Consider the following 6,728-nt stretch of genomic DNA (forward strand, 5'->3'; position numbering starts at 1 on the left):
GGACCATGCGTGTGACTTGCGAGAAATACGCACTGGTGTTGTTGTGTTCCACGAAATTAAACAACCTGTAATGTATATTTCTCTGTGTTTAGTTTTCCTCAAATCAGCAAAATTCCCTGTTGTTGCTAGGTAGAATTAGACTGTGTGAAAATTGTCCCTAAGTCCCTCCTGTAGTTGAGCTCTGTATTAGGTTGCTCCTCCCTTCTTCTTCAGTTTAGCCTACAGCAGCCATTACTCAAGATGCACGTGTGCTCCCCTGTAAAGAGTACTCCTTTTTACCTACTGTCCATTGTAAGCTAATACAAGATTTTGGAGGAAAACAGCATAGTTTCTCCTGGTCTTTCTACAGTTGCATTGCTGGTGGAGTTAAAACTATCTGAGGACGCCTGGTGGTGTAAGTACAAGTTACACAATTATCTAAGAAGCTGATAGTTAGAACACTTGGGATTTACAGCCAACATGAAGAGTCAGAATAGGTGTCCTTTAGAAAAGCTGGCAATTCAGTGCTCTATACTGTACAATCACACTGACATGTTAAAATAGAATAGATAGAATACATGTATACACATAGTATAGGTACAAAAAATAAAGGGAACACTCAAATAACACATCCTAGATCTGAATAAATGTACAGAACAAAGTAATCAATGAGAATATTTCAAAGTAGAATATGCTGACAAGAAAATCACACAAAAATCATCAATGGAAATCACATTTATTAACCAATGGAGGCCTGGATTTGGAGTCACACACAAAATTAAAGTGGAATGTAATGTCCTTAAAACAAGTCAAAATGATGCTCCATAGTGTGTGTGACCTCCATGTGCCTGTATGACCTTCCTGTGCCTGTATGACCTCCTTACAATGCCTGGGCATGCTCCTGATGAGGTAGCGGATGGTCTCCTGAGGGATCTCCTCCCAGATCTGGACTAAAGCATTCGCCAACTCCTGGACAGTCTGTGGTGCAACGTAATGTTGGTGGATGGAGCGAGACATGATATCCCAGATGTGCTCAATCGGATTCAGGTCTGGGGAATGGGCGGGTCAGTCCAAAGCTTTAATGCCTTCATCTTGCAGGAACTGCTGACACACGCCAGCCATATGAGGTCTGGCATTGTCCTCCATTAGGAGGAACCCAGGGACAACCGCACCAGCATATGGTCTCACAAGGGGTCTGAGGATCTCATCTCGGTACCTAATGGCAGTCAGGCTACTTATGGCAAGCACATGGAGGGCTGTGTGGCCCTCCAAAGAAATTCCATCACACACCATTACTGACCCACTGCCAAACCTGCTGCCTGCTACATTCTTCAGCATGACCGATCGCTCTCCACGGCATCTCCAGACTCTGTCACGTCTGTCACATGTGGTCAGTGTAATCCTGCTTTCATCTGTGAAGAGCACAGGGCGTCAGTGGCGAATTTGCCAATCCTGATGTTCTGTGGCAAATGCCAAGCCTCCTGCATGGTGTTGGGCTGTGAGCACAACCCCCATCTGTGAATGTCAAACCCTCAGACCATCCTCATGGAGTCGGTTTCTAACTGTTTGTGCAGACACATGCACATTTGTGGCCTGCTGGAGGTCATTTTGAAGGGCTCTGGCAGTGCTCCTCCTGTTCCTCCTTGCACAAAGGCGGAGGTAGCAGTCCTGCTGCTGGGTTGTTGCCCCCTCCACATCTCCTGGTGTACTGGCCTGTCTCCTGGTAGCGCCTCCAGCCTCTGGACACTACGCTGACAGACACAGCAAACCTTCTTGCCACAGCTCGCAGTGATGTGGTAGCACGAGACGGACTCTACAACCCACACAAGTGGCTTAGGTAGTGAAGCTCATCCAGGATGGCACGAGTGTGAAAGCACAACCAACATTCAAAAGTGACCAAAACATCACATCTCAGTTCCTATGCTTTCTGGCTGATCTGTGAGTAAATCTCGCCGTACGGATGTCATACTGATGTCACACGGATGCTTAGATGCGAGAAAATCGCATCCTCGCATTGCACACGGATGACATACCGATCACCATACGGAGAACATTTGCGCGATTCTCGCCTGATAAAACTGGTCCGATTTTTATTTTTATTTTTTTAAACGTTGCGTCTGACACCGGCCTTCAAGTGTAGATCACTAGTGATGACCGGGCACTAAATTGTTTGGGTACTCAACACTCGAGTTGAGAAAATTGTAATGATTGCGGGCTCGACCTGAGAAACGATTGTAATGGAAGTCAATAGGAAACGAGAGCATTTTTCTGCCTTCCCATCCCAGAGGTCTGGAAGGGTCTAAAAATTGATGAAATCGATCGAAACAATGCTGATATGTCATGGGAACAGCATGTGAAAGACCCCTGAAAGCATCTCTGAATCCCAGGTCACTGGGATCAATGAACATTTGCATTGCTTTCAATTGTATAAAAAACATTCACCAGGAAATTTAACTTTAACATTTTACTACCTTATCTGGTCATGAGGTGTGTGAGACATAGTCCGACATCTTATTTAATTTATGAAGGAGGGACTCTGAAAGTCACAAAGTTTTTGTTTTTCAGGGCCATCAAGTGACCTTGTAGAAGGCCATCAGGCGCCTCTTACGATTGATAGAGGGACCGCAGTCACAGTATACCGGCTTTGCATAGCCGTATATTGCTACTGCAATAAAATTTATACATCTGAGGTGGGCAAATTTTATTTTTCGTGTTAATACTGTAAAGTTTGAAAGTTGGAGGGTCAGCAGGTGGCCCTCACAATTTATAGAGGGCCAGCAGGCAGCGCCCACTATTTATAGAGTGCCAGCCGGTATCTTGTGGACAGATAAGACCAAGATAGAGCTTTTTCGTAAAGCATATCATTCTACTGTTTCCTGTAAATTAAATTAGTTCACCGGTTCATGTGCACTATGTCCCGGAACACACAAATGCCAGCGAAATACTTCCGTGACATAGTACTTCCGGCGTATGTGAACTAATGCTTTTTGGCTTTGCCCGCAGTTGGGCAAAGCATACTGCGCGTGCATGAGTGGAGATTGCAATGCGCACGCGTGAAATATGGACGAGCACTACGGAAATTACTTAAAACTATTGCGTACAGCGGCCAAGAAGGGGTGGAGGGAAGGAGCAAAAACACCACCCATCAGACCAGACCCAACTAATTGTCACCTCATTTTCGTGATGTATGTAAGATTCCCTTTAATAGAATAGATGTTGCCTTGATATATTTCCTGTTTTTTAGGTTGCAACAGCAAGGATAATTTATAAGGCAATAATCCATGACAGTAACAACCCTGCTGGCATCACTGCATGGCCTCCCATCCCCCACACACCAACTTACTTTCTGCTTCAAGCCATGCTGTGAATTCTGTCTGTTGCCAGTCCTGTGTTCTGTGCCTCTGCTCTATGCTTCCAAGCTATGTGTGTATAGGGGGGCGGCGCCAGAACTCTCTGGTTCTTATGCAGTCAGTTCTTATTACACAGGTGTACCCTGACTGCATATGTCCCTGACCAATCGCCTAGAGCCCTTGACTATTTAGTTCCGCCACAGCCACTGAAACATTGCCTGTGCAATGTCTAAACTCAGCTCCTTGCTGCTGAGCTAGCCAGGCCCTGTCCTATGTCTTGCCTTCTCTGAAGGCTCTTATTGCATATTCCTGTGTCTTGGTACCTTGCCTAGTACTTCTCTGTCCGCCTGCCAGGAGGCAGAATATCCTGGTCCTTGTGTCTTTGTCTGAACTCAGTCTTACCTCTGTCTGTCAGTCTCCTTGTCTGTGGTCCCTTCTCTGCGGTGTCTTTCCTTGTGTCATCCCTATCTGAGGCTCTGCTCTCTTGCAGGTCTGCCTGCTCTGTTCCCTTGCAGCTCTGCTCTCGCAGCTCTGCCTGCTCTGCTCTCGCAGCTCTGCTCTCTTGCAGCTCTGCCTGCTCGGCTCCCCTGCCACTCTGCCTGCACGGCTCCCTAGCCGCTCAGCCTACTCGGCTCCCTTGCAGCCCAGCTCTACTACGCACCTCCTGTGTGAACAGGTCCAAACCTGTTCCTTCATATTCCACTCCTTCCTGCCTATATCCATACCTGCACCTCCTGTGTGAACAGGCCCAAACCTGTTCCCTCATAAACCACTCCTGCTTGCCCAGTGTCTCCAAGCCGTGCCCGCTTGCCCAGTGTCTCCAAGCCGTGCCCGCTTTCCCAGTGTCTCCAAGCCGTGCCCACTTGCCCAGTGTCTCCAGGCCGTGCCCGCTTGCCCAGTGTCTCCAAGCCATGCCTGTCATGTCTACCTGCCTGCCTGTCTATAGCACCTGTCCAAGTGACTTGTCCCCAAGTGGGATCAGCAGCCACAGCCAGACACCACCCTGGAGTGGCACCCGACAGCTACCTGCCGCACAAGCCTGACCTCACCATCAGAGGCTCCAGTCAAGACCGAGGTAGCTGTCGTAGTCACGCCCCTTCCAGAGTAGTCTGGTTTGTGGCACAGTGGGGCCACAACCCCCCCGGCTCGCGCCATTCAGCCAAGGCGCGAGCGTGACAATGACTAGTTGCCTGTAATAAACTATCCTCTGCCGCCAGCATTGTCAGAAGGGAATTTTTTTAGTAATTCTCCAACTAGGGCTTTCTGGTACTGCAACATTTTATTAGACCTCTCTGCCATGGGAAGGAGAGATAAAAAGTTCTCCTTGTAGCGTGGGTCTAGAAGGTTGACCAACCAGTAATTAGTGTTGGCCAAAATGCGTACAACGCGAGGGTCAAGGCAGAGGCGTAGCTAGGGTTTTGGTTCAGGGGGGGCGAAACTTCTGATTGGGCCCCCAACCAGGTAACCTTGATTACAACTCGGTGACGAACAATAGTAGTGGAGGAGAACCTCAGCAGAGGACCACGCTGTTGCTGAATATAATTTCTAAATAAAGACTAATATTGATATTACCGCCATATAGTGAGTGGTAGATACCTGTCCTACACAACATACCGTATAAGAGATCACAGCACAGTTACAGATGGTAAGTTACAGCTGACGTTCTTTCTGATGGAATCGTTCACTTTTCCATCTGGCCCAGACCAAAAAGACAACTTCCAGCCAGGACTCGTCTGCAGAGATTACAACAAAGATTCATTTCATGTCTCATATTTTCAGCACTGTCATCAATGGGACTACTCCCTACCTGCACAAACTCCTTACCCTGCTGATACCCCAATGCTGAGCCGATGCTGCTGTATGTGTCCTTTTAACTGTACCTGCTGTGTGGTTCTCTGTGCCCTCTAAATTCTAAAGCAACTCTCGAAAACAGTGCCCATATTTTGTCCCCTGGAAAGTAATAGCGCCATTTGTGCCCCTTTGACAGTCACAGTTACCAGAGTTCCCTATAACAATAAGTGCCCACTTTACATTTAATAATGTCATGAGTCTCCCCCCTGTACAGCTCCCCTATACACTGTATTATGCTCCCCTATACACAGTATGATGCTCTCTTATACACAGTCTAATCCCCCTCACTGTATATATACTGACCGCTTATTATTCCCCAAATTGTTTGATAGCTCCAACACTGTAATCTCCACACTGTATGATGGCCCACTAGATAGCCTCCATATAGTATAATGTGGCAGACAAGTTCACTATAGTCCTCAATATAGTATAATGCACTCCCCATAGGCAGACCCTATAGAATAATGCAGCCCTTTATATAATGCACCCCATAGGCAGCCTTATAAAAAATAAATCCAAAACTCACCTTTCCTCCTGGTTTCTTCACTGCTGCGAGCTCCCGCATATCTCCGGACTGTAGGCTCCAAGTAGTGACGTCATTGTGACCCCCTGTCAGTGTTGGCGCTGGTGACATCAGAAGCTGATGAGAGGGGGATGATGAGAGAGGGAGCATAATGCTCCTTCTCTCATCAATGTAGTCAGCTGAAATGGCATCCAGCCAACACAGTTGATTTTGCAATGACAGGTGGGGACCCACTGCTGGCGCAGGACCCCTGCGCCTGCTCAAGGGCCCCCATAGCGGCCAGGTGGCAGAGCAGGGAGATACATTCTGCGGCAGGTCAGGCAGAATCGAACACTATCGGCGTGCTGTGGGTAGGTCCCCTCAAAGCGCTGGTCCCGGGGTGACCTCCCTCCCCCCCTGTAGCTCACCACATTGTAGGATTCACTCCCAACAATAAGTGACCTGCATTACTGATACTAATATATTATATCACAATAGTAATATGTCCATGCCACTAACAATCGCTGTATAGAAAAACACTATTCCGGGGGGCGTGGCCTGGATCTCACACAGGGAGGATGTGCCTTGCAGCAGCTCCCGCTTCCAGCCACAAAATTAGCCTATTTTGACCCGGACGAAAGTGAAAAAATCAATCTCAGAGCGTCCTGGGCTTGGAGAAGAAGGGGAGGGGCGGTGGAGAGAAGAGAGGGGCTGCTGCTCTCCGCCGGGACACCGGAGCGCAGAGCGGCCTCGTGGAGAGTGCTGCGGCGCCAACGAGAGACGGGCGCCATCTTTACATCCCCCTGCAGCGTGGATAAGGCCTGGAAACCGGACCACAGGAGGCCCTCGACAGAGGCGTGAGACCGCGGAATAAGGAGCGGTCTCGCCCGTCGGAGCAGAAGGCGGTGAGAGGCGGCCGTGGCGCGGGGAGCTCCCGGTGAGCTCTGTGGGGCCTGCGGGGGATACTACTGCTACTGGCGGTGGAAGGGAGCATTGGCTCTGTGTCCGAGGGGCCGGGTTGTTGGCGGCCCCCTGTCTCGCTGGGA

The sequence above is a fragment of the Dendrobates tinctorius genome, unplaced genomic scaffold (genome assembly GCF_039654945.1).
Source record: "Dendrobates tinctorius isolate UK_male_01 unplaced genomic scaffold, ASM3965494v1 ptg000092l, whole genome shotgun sequence".
NCBI classification, from domain to species: Eukaryota; Metazoa; Chordata; class Amphibia; order Anura; family Dendrobatidae; genus Dendrobates; species Dendrobates tinctorius.